The sequence below is a fragment of the Adiantum capillus-veneris genome, chromosome 22, assembly GCF_014529385.1.
Source record: "Adiantum capillus-veneris isolate H3 chromosome 22, ASM1452938v2, whole genome shotgun sequence".
Lineage (NCBI taxonomy): Eukaryota > Viridiplantae > Streptophyta > Polypodiopsida > Polypodiales > Pteridaceae > Adiantum > Adiantum capillus-veneris.
In genome coordinates, this window is record NC_140952.1 from 39,856,403 (window position 1) to 39,869,944 (window position 13,542).

Here is a 13,542-nt window from a genome sequence, read left to right on the forward strand (position 1 = left end):
GCATACTTAATGTCTTCCCAAGTTTGAGTGTTTTGAGCTACTTGATTATCTTTGCAATGTTGTTTCCACCAAAGCTTGGCATCCCCCGTGAGACGAAACATAGCCAACATTGCTTGGTTATCGGGAGTAGTACCAGCAACATCAAAATAATCTTCCATCTCTTCGAGCCACACTTCTGCATCGCGCTCAACTAGGGATCCTTCCCCTTTGAAAGAGGGAAGTTTAGCTTGCTTGAGAAGTAGATTTTTCTCTTGAAGAGATGTGTACACCGCACTCTGTGCAATATAGATTAAGTGAAACTTTATTGGATACTCTAACTTTAATCCACTTTAAGGCAAGACTTGATCAGACAATAATACAAACAAAAGATAATATTAATCCAAACTTTATTTATACACATATTATTTTCTACCAAGGCTGGTAGTCTTTAGGTACAAGGATTGTAATGTCTCTATATTTTGAGTTTAGTGACTACAAAAGGATAGGCTAAAGTATCAAAATAATAAGTTTCCTTTGACCCTTGAAAGCTATGAGATACACATATGGGTCGAATCCTACCACCATGGATAACTTTTGTAACTTGGTTATAGACCCATTGAGTCTGAGATATCTTTTCTCCTCCCAAGGTAATGGTAGCATCCGGATTCTTAGTACCAATGTAAAGATAAACTTCGATGACTTTTAACTCCTCTGCCCAACGAAGTTTCTTGAGATTGGTATCCATGCACCATATCTTGTCAGCATCGATGGTATAGATTCCTCCAGATGGACTCCAGTTGATACCCCATCCTCTATGCACCCTTGGTAATAGGTGGTGCAAACACCCTATCCAAAATCATCATCACCCTTTTTTGAAACTGATAATTTGGTGATTGGCATGCATTTGCAAACATGATGGTGAACACCTGAAATTTCTAGTAGGCTGAATGAACATTTTCTTGTACCAGGAAAGTTCAGTCTTCAATACCATATAAAAACTCAAAACAATTTTTCTAGGTCCAATAGAAAGCACATTGTATGTAAAGTGTGAGGGTGATGTACTTCTCGTTATGGTTCTTTATGCTGATGATTTGCTGATCACTGGACCAAATGAGAGCCATATTGCTGAATTTAAGGCTGATTTGAATGCTACTTTCAAGATGAAAGATTTGGGGCTGTTGCATAATTACTTGGGTATACAATTTAAGCAGTGTGATGGTGGTATTGCCTTGTGTCAGAAAAGTTACATAGAGACATTGCTATGTAAGTTTGGACTTGAGGATTGCAAACCTATTGCCACTCCCATGGAAACAGGTTTGAAGTTGAGTCTAAATGATGCTGGCAATCCTGCTGATGTCACTCTTTACCAAACTGCTATTGGCTGCCTCATTTATGTATGCAACACGAGGCTGGATATTCAGTTTGCAGTCTCACAAGTCAGCAGATTTATGCATAGCCTAGGGTCTAAGCATTTGTAGGCTGTCAAGAGGATTTTCCTCTACCTTAGTGGCACTTTACATCTTGGCTTGTTTTATCCCAAGGGGGGACCATTGCCGCCAGACTTACATGCTTTTTCGGACTCAGATTGGGCTGGTTGTTTTGACACGCGAGTGTCCACAAGTGGTTTTTGTTTCATGCTTGGCAGTTCATGTATATCATGGTTGAGCAAGAAGCAACCTACTGTGGCCACTTCGAGTTGTACGACTGAGTACAGGGCGGTCTTCACAGCTACGGTTGAGTGTGTATGGCTCAGACGCCTTATGGCTGATTTGGGTGTTGGACAGGACACTGCCAACACTATCTACACTGACAGTCAGAGCGCATTGGCAGTTGCAAGGAACCCAGTTTTTCATGCTCGCACAAAGCATATTGAGGTGCATTACCACTATGTCAGGGAGAGGTTCTCAGTAGGAGAGATCAGCTTGGCTTATGTGCCAACACAGGACAATCTTGCAGATCTTTTCACAAAGGCATTGTCTCGTGAGAAGCTTGAAGCTTTCCGCAAAGCTTTGGGCTTACTCCCCTACGTGGACTGATCCTGTCCTCAGAGCATGGCAGTTCCCTTTACTCATGTGCCAGCTCTCGTTCACCGCATCACTCTAGCGGGGATTTGTTACCATATACATGTGGTAGTGATGTGTGTGAACACACTAGGACCGCCGGGGCATTTTTTCCCTCTTTAGGAGGTTTTTTCCCCCGTGCATTGTATATACGCCCATCACTCTAGGGCTATCTATCTTTCCATTGCACACTAAACAACACACTCTCTATTGTGTGCCTTGAGCTTCCTTCGTCTTCTCCAAGCTGTGTGTGTTTCTCTGCAACCCTAATTCCAACATAGTATAGGATTCTTCACACTTGTAAACGGTATGCTAGATCCCCGTTCATGAACCTATATAACCCCTCAGGAGGTTAATCCCTTAGAACTCTCATGGCTTCATTGGTTTTGATGAATCTCATGTTCAGTTTGTTGATCAATGGATGCCTCTCCTCTAGGTATTCTCCCAATCCCACTATCGAAGATATTGTAGCGTTACTTGCGGTTTGCATGTCTCTAAGTGGAGTAGAAAACCCTGGTGGTGGATAATTTTCATCTTTAAACTTTCACTCAAACCTCTCAAGACGGTCTTGGACAAGCTCACCTTGGCTTAATGAAACCCATCCCTTTTGGTCCTTGGTCAGGTATATCAAAAGTCAAGACTTTGTGACTCTTTGGTCTAGACTAGGAACTAGTTTTGAATACCGTAAATGTTTGGAATTATAAAACCTGAAAAATTCAACTCTGAAATAAAAATCAGTTTGTTGGTGTGTCCTATTGATCGCAAGCTTTCTTCCTAGCTAGACCTAACTCAATTTGGAGTTGTGTATCAAAAGTTACAACAATTTTGGTAAACCGCACTTGAAACAACACTTGAAACAGTCTTAGGACCAGGACACATGAACTTTGGCTTGTATCTTGGTCTCCATAAGGTATTTTTAGCTCAGACTTGAGATTTGAGATTTGCTCAAGGATGTCTAGGAGCTCATTAACTCAAACACCCCCGCTATGAAGAGGTAGATGGATCATGATCCATGACCCCCCTGTCAAGCTTTGACTCCAAATTTTGGCAGTATGTGGACCAAGTCATATGCAGGATCTATGCCGAACTTCATCAAATTTTGAGGTTGGAAGAGATGGATCTCGATCCATGTTCAACCACATCTGCGCTTGATCTCTTGGCAGCTTGTTACTCACTACCACAAGCTAAATTTCCAATCTTTTTGAATTTGGTATGTCAAGCGATGTAAACAAATCCATGTGTAAATTTAAAGTGATGCGAACTAACTTAGTCATCATTTTAGGTGGTGGAATAAGCATCTTGTGTGAAGTCATCCATGTATGCCAAATGTGCCTCAAAGACTTTTGAAAAAAGCATAAAATTAAGGGCAATTCTTCAACGTGAGCGTAAAGTGCTACTCCATCTTGTTGCCTTGTGTTTTGTGTTGTGCAAAGGAAGAGTGTAACAACTATGTAATCCAAATAGTGGACTATGTGTGTGTATTTTTGTAGCAGTGCAAGCATTCCCACTCTTCTAGATACAAAGGACAAATGAGGGCACCATCCTACTCACTTGACCACATTCGAACCCATGACCCGGGTCACGACAGTCGAATGCTCAACCAACCAAGCTAGCTCCTTTGGGCTATGCATGTAAATTTAACATATCTAATATATATTATATAAGCATATCATGGGTCTTACGATTATACCCAATGAAGGGCTTGGACGATTGAACTTGTACAATAGAAGCTGTGATTTTTTTCATGGACTCTAGAAGGGTAGTTTTATGTTATCATGTTATCTAGAATTACAAAGCTAGTGTTAATGTCATCAAGAGAATCAAATTACTTGTCACACATCTGTTGAGTGATAGGGACTCTTAAACTTGTATAGAGAGAGAGAGAGAGAGAGAGAGAGAGAGAGAGAGAGAGAGAGAGGAGAAGAAGAGAGAGATTTGCAAAATAAATACAACCAAAGGTAGAAGCTACCTATTTAACACAAGGTACAAAGGTGCAAAATGATAAAATCAGCATGCCCTAGCTTCACAAGCCGGGGGCAATGCCAGTTTTAGAGGGCAAAAGTTTTAGAGGGTTGGTCCTAGCGAGTATGACCTGGGGGAAACTTGAAACATGTTTCACTGCCTCTGAAGCCGTACTTTTGCTACCTACGTTACCAACACCCCTATGGAATTTTGTGCTTGGTTTACGGGTTCATAAAACATGGTTAGTAATAAAATAGTAAGGTTAGTTTAATAATGCAGAGTTACAAAATGTATGGTGGGTTTGAGGATTCTAAACGCCCGGCCCCGGGGGACGCTAATGGTGAGGAACCGACCGTTCCAAGACGCCGATGCTGAGTCAAGGTCGGCCGCCGCGGGCAGCTGCACTCGGCGTTCCAGAAAGCGGCCGCAGCGAATGGTCAGACGGCTTCCTTGACTCTCTGCCTCCACGCGCACAGCCTCTATGGCAATACCTGCAACAATCATTTAATTATTTACAGCAGCAGCTACAAATATTTACATGGCTAGCACAAGAAGTTTTGGACAGATCCTCACATTGTGACTTACTTCAACATTATGAGCTCCTGTGAAGGGAGGCGCCGCATACCTAGCTAGGTACGATTGGGGGCAGGGGACTGCTAGATTGGGGGCAGGGGACTGCCGGCCCCCCAGTCCCTGCCCCCAATCGTACCTAGCTAGGTATGCGGTGCCTCCTGAGCAGAAGCTGTGCAGCTGTGGTAATTGTTTTTACCTGCAAATCGGCGATCAGGACATACGCTTCTGTTGTTTCCTTCACATCCACAGGGACGACGGCCGCCATTGTGAGTCTATATGTCTATAGAATCTGCTACCTCAGTATATTACATATATTGCAGGCAAAGAATTTACCTCATATTTATATCCTCTGTAAGGTGCCTTCTGCTCCTGTTGGAATTTCAGCGGGACCTTCTCCATGGCTACAATAATTCTCGTGTAACAATAATTTAGTCGCGTGCTGATTTTCCTTTCGGCATCAGCCTCGGAATATTGCTATGCCGTGGCGAAGTAAAGCGCAACGCGTATACAAAAGAGCAAACCTACAACAAAGACGCCAATCCAAAGTATCTGAGCACAACTCACTTTTCCCCAAGAGATCCTCACCCTTGTCCATGGTCATCCTCTTTGCTTCCAAACCTTTCTTCTTGAAAAACTACGAAATGCCTCTTAAATTTGTCAAACTCCCAAAAAGCCCACCCCATTTCAAAATTCCCAAAATATTCCTTACATTGCAAATTACCAGTGCACAAGAAGCACTCCGGATAAAGGATAAGATAACTCAAAAAAGGATGAAAAGTGACTGCAATTCACTCAGCATAAACTTAGTTGGTTCGTACACTTAGAAATATGGAAGTTGCTTGAAGATTTTCAACTACTCAAAAGTTAGAATCCAATCAATGATTTGGGAGTGTATGTACATATGCATGTGAGAGTGTTGTCTTTCTTATTAGTAAGCTAAAGGCATTAAGGAGAGTAAGCAAGGCTAGCATTTATCTTAGCATACTTGCTAATCACCAATTATTAGATTGATTACAAAATGCACAAGAGAGAGAACCTGTAGACTCAAATGATAGCTTGATTAATGATAAACTGACAACATGCTTGAAGTGTACAAGAAATGGCTACTCTTATAGTAATTGCTAGTTGCTAGCTGCACCTTCCAAGGGTCACAAAGGTATCTTTCCCAAGGGCCACAGAGGTATCTTCCCCAAGGGCCAAGGGGCCATTCCCAAAAGGGCAACGTTGAATCCACAGATTGAGAAAAGGAAGGGTGTCTAGGACACTCCTTTGGAATCTTGTGCAGCTCACCTGCCAAGTGTGCTAGACCATGTACTCTCACATGCTTCCATGATGGCGAGACTGCTAACTATAGACGAGGTGATTGAAATGAAGTTAGAGTTCACCTATATTTTGCCTAGAAGCGATCATTGTCAATTCCAAGTCACAGGACTCTAGCTTCACATTCTCCCCTTTCACAATTTTTCTAGACGTTGTTGTTGCTTCTATACTTGGGAAGAGGGATGCCCCATCTTTCCACAGTGTGTATATTGTTCAATTCTGCAGTAGTTCTTTAAATATCCCAACTCATAGCACTCCATGAAACTTTTATTGGATGCAAAACTGTGTTGAATGCTAGAAATATTGATGAAAATGGACGGTTGCTAATGTCAATGCTCCTCTACTTGATGTGATTTTTTCCTTTTGCTCTCCCATTGCTCCTTGGAGCGGTCTTAGCATTTGGATTTTTATCCCCATACTCTTGTCTTGACTTCTCACAAGCACATATGCAATTATCCCGAAGCATGATAGATGTAGAGACACATATTGCCTTGTGTAGTGCTTGGTTGCAAAAGGATCTAACTCTTTTGGATAACACACACACACACACACTGTAGCTTTTAATGGCCTAGTAACTTGTGTGTAGCGGAAAATAGCAGAAACATAGTAATCTTTCATTAGAATAAATTCCTGATGAGCATAGCAAGAGTGCTTGGATGGAGAGAGCAACAAAAAGCATAACACCTAGTTAGATAGGCATGAGCAATACTTCAAAAGAGAGAGAAATTAAGCTATTGACAATAGTTGAGGACCGGATTTACATGGAGCGGGTCCCCCCTCCAAAAGGAATTGTATTATAGTTTTTCCCATCAAGGGAGACATTTCACAATACAATACTTTGTGTTACTTCAATAACTTGCTTGTGCAATGAAGATGGAAGCTTCAAGCACCATGATCACACTTACAAAACACAACATCAATTCCCTCACGGCTTCAAACCCAAGACCTCACACACCTTCGAAGATGGTGAGAGCTAGCGGGGTATGAGAGTAGATTGAGAGGAAGAAGGATTATTCTTATCAGAAATAAGTATATCTCCTCACATAATCACTCATAACAGCTTAGCATACCTTAGTCATGGTAGAGGAGATGCGCATGCATTTGAGCTTGGCTCTTGGTTGGATTTGCATCACAAAGCCAAGAGTTGTTGGTGTAGGCCTCCCTTCTCACAAGCTTTGGAGTAGATGATGAGCGTTCCGTTAAATGTTCAGAAGGAGAGAGAGTCTTCTTTGCTTCACACATGAGATTGTGTGAGTGTGTGTGTGATAATGCCTTGCCAAAATCAGCCCCCCCTCTCTCTTGGTCGACCCCTCTTGCATTTTACTAATGTTGGCATCCCATTGGACCCTGCAACGCTTAGCCAATGATCATTGAGAAGATTAAGTGATAGCCTTGTACATGTGTCCCCCTTTCCCCTTTTGTGAGAGCTTTAGGTATTTAATTAATGCAATCAAACTCTCACAGAACCCTTAGTCTTTTGGCCAATAGGAATTAGGCAAGCCACTAGGCTGTTGAATGCTCATTGGACCCCTTGGGAGACTGTCCAATAGTCTTCTAGAGAGATTATTTTCTATTGGTTCTTTTAACTAAAGGTACTCTAGCCTAGTTCTCATTGGTCCACCTCTATGGCCATCCAATAGGAATTGAATGCATCTTGGGGGCAACTAGGCTAGGGAGTTGACATGTGTCCCCTATTCCCTTTGTGTAAGGGAGCCTGCTAGAGTGTGTGTGTTTCTCTCGCCTCCCCTACAATTTGGGATCGCTCCCTTATATCTAGGGATATGTGAAGACTTTAGGGTCTTCACATAAGCATCCAATTTTTGCTTGGATTTGACCATTGGACCTAACCTTTGAATTTTGGAGCGTTAGCATTTTGGAAGTCTTAATGGGCAGAACCTTAAGGTCTTTGAAGCCCATTGTTGCACATTTCTCTTTTGCAGATGGCCCCCCTTTGGATCCCTATTTTCTCTCCTTTGGATCCCTACTGTGATTCGTCTATAGGCTTAACCAATATTCTAGCTTTTTCTCCCCTGGTACTTCCCCATATTAAATGATCAGTTTAACATGAGAAAATCATTTAGGAGAATTAGCTATTAGTTATTATGACATTACCTCTCTCTCGAAATCATAGTCGTCCTCGACCATGGGGTAGAGAAGATAAAGCGTATCCATTTGTCCTTTTTCTAGTGGGTAGAGGATCCCTATCTTACCCTACGACATCGTTCTAGAATGGATGACTAATCCATTTGTGTTAACCCTCACGGATCACGGACACCCTATCACCTACGACGGACATTGTATTATTTACTTGGTAGAGTCAGGTACCGGGCTTGTCGATCCAATAGGAAAAGGGTAAGAGTGATCGCCGATGAGAGGCGCACTTTAACTAGAACATTCAATGGATTAGCATGGGCGTCCAAGTGTGAATGGGGTGAGCTCATATAAAAGTCAACTAAACTTAAAATTCACTCATTCTCTCATTTGTGCAATTGAAGAGTGCTCTTGCTCCATCTCCATCTTCTTCTTCTTCATCTCCTTGTGTGTGTGTGTGTGTGTGTGTGTGTGTGTGTGTGTATGCATGAGAGAGAGAGAGAGTGTGCGATCGAGCATTGCGGCGTCACGACGGCGGCGAGGCAGTTGAGCACGGCGTAGCGACGTCTCCCTCTTCTTCGCGGCGAGGAATCCTCCACGAAGCAAGCGTAGAGCGGTGAGTGACAAGCCATCGTCATCTTTGAGCTTACTAGTTTAGGCTTGTTGTGTGCCATTTGTGGCTCGCACACGGTGTATCGGCAAGTTCCTTGCATTGAGACGTGCAACATACACGCACATTGTTGGCGCCGCTGTCGGGGATTGCCATACACTAAGCTTGAATGGCACTCTGTGCTTCTTTTGTGGTGTAATTTCAATTGTAGGAAAGGCAAGGAAGGAGGGTGTGTGTGTTGAGAAGAGGGATTTGGTGTTATAATGTGTGTTTTTTTTTGTTAATGGAGTTTTCAAAGGTACTGTGTTTATTCTCTGTGTATTAAGGTTGTTAGTTTTCTTTGTTCAGGGAGTTTTCAAAGGTACTGTGTTTATTCTCAGTGTACTAAGGTTGTTAGTTTTCTGTGTAGATCTGTGAGAGTTAATAGAGTGTGTTAGTGTGTAACAGTAGGTGTATTAGTTAGAAGTAGGTAGATAGAGTGTGTGTGTGCTCTGGCGTAGGCCGCGGTGACCTTATTCTTAAATTAAAAAATTAAAAATTAAACAATTTTATTTTGTTTAAACGGTAGGACCGGGATCGGGAATATCTCCCAGACCCAAGCCCAAACCCAAGCCCAAACCCAAGCCCAAGCTCACGCTTAGGCGTAGGCCTCAGTCGCCTTTTAAAATTATGAATTTTAGCTTCACACATAGCTAAAAATCGATTTTTTGAGGACCAACGAAATTTTAGATGCCCGAAAATTGTGCTGTAAAGCACACAGCGACCCTCTAAGTGATACGCTCGTTTCGAGCTATCACAACACTTTAATCAAAAAAATCAAACATTAAAAAACATTAAAAACGTAAAAAACACGAGTGAAAACGGAAGCTTAAAAAAGGTAAGCGGTTAACCTTCGAGGTTATTCGCCAACTCTTGTAGAGTGCCAAAGGCACATGCATCTGCGCTCTAGTTATGTGCTAGAGACGGAGCAACTAGAGAGATTTTCGACTTACGCGAGTTCTCAATATCCATCTACTTTAGGCTCCGGGCCCTCGACGGGGACCGAAGGTAGTACAAACCAAGACCCGAACATAGCGGCTAGTGACTCTTCCTCTGACTACGACATCATGGAGAGTTTCCCAATGCCTAATCTGGATATTTCAAGCCAAGATATGCATACCATGGGCCCGCGGTCCGGGCCAAGCGTGCTTAGCCGCCTGAAGGAAACCTTTAGTAGAGCCACTCGCTCCGAACATGGAGCTAATGATGTAAATGAGGGGGGTGGGGAAGTAAATTCTCCATTTGTGACCAACGTAGACCCTATACCGTTAGATAATGTGCAGGTGAATACTTCATTCACTGAACCTCTTGACTCTTCAGAGTTATTTCCCTCTGAGGTCATATTATCCGATGGTAGAAGCCTTGCCAAAGTGCAAGAGGTTGAGCGATATATCCTTGTAGCGAGGGAAAAGGAAGTCGAGAGCTTACGCAAGGCGGAGCAACGAAGAGAGTTAAAATCGAAAGCCCTTTTGTCAATATCCTTGCTAAGAGAGCAATCAAGTGCTCCTGACTTAGCAACTGCTAAAGGGCAACCTCTAGAAAGCAACATTGCATCTAGCTCAAAGGACACCCCTAGCACCTCAATCCTAGATGGAGTATTCTTAAATGAGAACTGGGAGTACGAACTACAAACGAAAACTCTGACCGACCTATACACAGGTCACACCTATCACGTGGGTTGGTTAGATGTCCTACAATCCACAATGGGCGCTACTAGTGTGGAGGATCAACAACAAAGAGTTTGTGAGGTCATCCATAGGGTCATTGAGTTAGAGAGACAAAACAAGGGGATCAACATACCTTCAACGGGTCTCATGAGATTCTTGGATACAGGAAAGGCTAAACAACCGACCTTATCGCAAATGGAGACTCCCTCGGTAAGTCCGATGGATCCCCCATATGTTGTTTCGCCAGGGGTCTCGGTGCAATCTGAGCCCACAAGTGATAGCTTTACCTTTCCAATTCTAGCTCATCTTTCCCTTGATGACACCACGGCTACCATGCCTACCCCAATGATGGGCATGCCGAGAAACACGCCATGGACCTCATTTGTTAGTAAAGCACCGCTACATGGTAGCTCAATGCGTGCAACAGTACCTACAAGTGTGTACCAATGGTATACACCCATGGGTCCTCGTACTCATGTAGTCCCTACCCCTCCCATTTTTTCAACTACCTATGCTCCACAACCACAACACCCAAGTTCTTATTTCCATGGGACTATACCGGCTAGCATTAACATGTCACATCCGACGTTTGCTATGCCTAGGACCACATATATGAACTTTGGACCACCACATGGCACAACATCGTACCCAACGTGGAAACCAAGGGCTTCCTATGCGCCAAGCCCGATGCCAATACCTACTCCACATGTAGTCTCTGGAGCACCTCCACCCACTGTGCCTGCTCACTTAGGTGACTTGGCAACATTTGCTCAAGCTATTGGTCAATCTATTGCGGAGAATATGCGTAACACGCCTGATAGAGAGCCTAGAAGTAAGGCAGTACAAATAGCCAAGCTCACACAAAAATTTAGTGGAGACAGGGATGTGAGAAAGCATATCGAAGTGTTTGAACAAATATGCGATTCTCTAGGAGAACGCAATGACTTACATAAGAGCAATGCTTTATGCCTAACCTTAAGTGGGAAGGCAGGGGATTGGTATATAACCCTAAGGGTGGAAGAAAAAACGATTTACCCTACTCTTAGGAGACTGTTCTTAAAAGAATACATACAAGAGGGAGTGCTTTGGGGTGTAGCCTCTCAGCTCCAGAAAGCCCAACGAGAGGAAGGAGAGTCGGTGAGAGACTTTATTAGTCGCTTGAAGCATTTGAATTCTCGTTGCAATCCAAATGAGCGCTTCAATAATAATCAATTGCTTGATAGATTCATTAGGGGATTACGACATGAGGATATCTACAATGGCTTGGTCATTAGAGGTATCACCACTTGGGAAGAAGTCACCACCAATGCGATCCAATTGGAGGATAATTTAATGATTCAAGGAGAAAGAGTGTCTGTTGAGTCTAAATCTATTAGCTCACAAGAATCGAGGCATCAACCAATGACCCTTAAGCCTATTGATAAGGAGCCAAAGATATCTGAGATGAATTTAGAAGATCTCACCAAGGCTATCCAGAGAGTCTTAGAGACAATCGTGCTCCGCAGAACAATCATATGTATCCAAGAAGGGAGCAACAATGGTGCTCAGTATGCTATGGACCGCATAGTATCAGTGAATGCCCTACTTTTAGAGTAGAATTCAATGGGAATTGCAATGCATGTGGAAGGTATGGTCATCAAGCTAAGGATTTCATAGTATTTAAGCGGGCGATGGCCAATAGAACAACCTTAGCATGGACAGACACACCTCAAGTGCTTGCATTGATGCCGGCCCCACCTCTTGAAAAAACAGCACAACACATGGTCCCTAGGGCCCAAAATGTTGTTCAAACAACACCCTTACTGCCTCCAGTGCTAGGACCGCAACCACCACATCCGAGAATCACTACTGTGAATCAAGTGGGTTGTGAGTCATCTATTGCTTGTTTGGAAGGCTGTGAGGAAGATATAGATCCTAATATTTCCTATGGGATGGATGTGCTTGAAGAAAGTCCACAATACTACATGGAGGACTATTGGGGACAAGTCAAACCTGTATATCAAGTAGCTGCTCTTGTGGCAAGAAGGCAAAATATCAATTACACTGCTAAGAGACCACCTCTTCAATGCTATGAGTGTGGAGGTCCACATCGTGTAGCCGAGTGTCCTATTAGGCTACAAAAGAATGCCACACTAACGCAAACCAATCAAGTGAGCACGTCTACAATGACGATGCTCATGTGTAATCGATGTGGCATAGATCATTTGATTGCCCAATGTCCAAATAATCCAAATGCACCGAAGATCACGCCATTAAACTTGATTGAAGTTACCGAGGAGCCATCACAAAGTACACTTGTGGTACCAGTAAACGTACTCACACGATCGATGCTCCAAAAAAAAAATTATATTCTTGCGGAAAGTAACTTGGCATCAATTGCCCAATCTCAGAAAAAGAAGAAAACACGAAGGAAGACATCGCAAAAAGCAGCGAAGTCAGATCCCAGTTTTAAGACCAACATAGGGAATGGTGACGACCCCGTATATATGAATGACGCTGAAGAGGATTCTGATTCAGGAGAAACCATGGAGACCAAAACGACCACTAAGATAGAAACCAACAAGGAATATCTTCAGGAGCCACAATGGTAGGGATCCAAGAAGAAGATAGGAACTTATCCAAACCCTACAGAGGAGATTGAGTGAGTTAAGCAATTAAGGAGTTTGGTAGAAGATACCCAAAGGGATCTAGAACCAACACCTAGGAAGATCCAGATTACAGACACCGTGTTCCCTACGCAACAACAACCTCACCAAGACCATAGACCCTTAGCCATACCTAGTGTCATCCAAAAAGAAAGTGACTTAAAGTCATGGGAAAGTGGGCGTACTCACTTCTTGATGGAAAGAATGTTTATAGAGGGACTACTTGATCCCACCAACGAAATGGAGATCCTATCTTCCCCATGTCAAGGGACTGAAGTCCAAAAGGTGCCATTAAACATTGCCAAATTGATGGATTTCATGTCTTCAGAAGTTAGAACCACCATCATGTCCAAACTATATAAAGATCCTGAGCTTGTCTCAGCTCTTCAAGCCTTCCTCAATGGAGAACTGAAGTTTGGGCTACCACAATTTGCACAGATGGATGGGGCTGGGGAGATGCCAACAGAGGAGGAACACTTAGATCCACAACCCAACCTAGATGAGAACCTTGTTATAGAAATAATTGTTAACAAGTTGGGACAATACTTTGAGGGTGAGGAATCCAATGCGACCATACCAATCACTACTAAGGGATT

At 43.0% G+C, this 13,542-nt stretch overlaps 1 long non-coding RNA gene across 1 annotated transcript; it reads right to left on the reverse strand.

Annotated features, from left to right (window-relative positions):
* Positions 1-3,986: 3,986 nt before the first annotated feature.
* Positions 3,987-5,232, reverse strand: LOC147429196 (uncharacterized). Its single transcript, XR_015185806.1, has 2 exons — positions 4,771-5,232; positions 3,987-4,492 (listed from the first exon to the last, which is right to left on the reverse strand). It is a non-coding gene; the product is annotated as an uncharacterized LOC147429196 (long non-coding RNA).
* Positions 5,233-13,542: the final 8,310 nt, after the last annotated feature.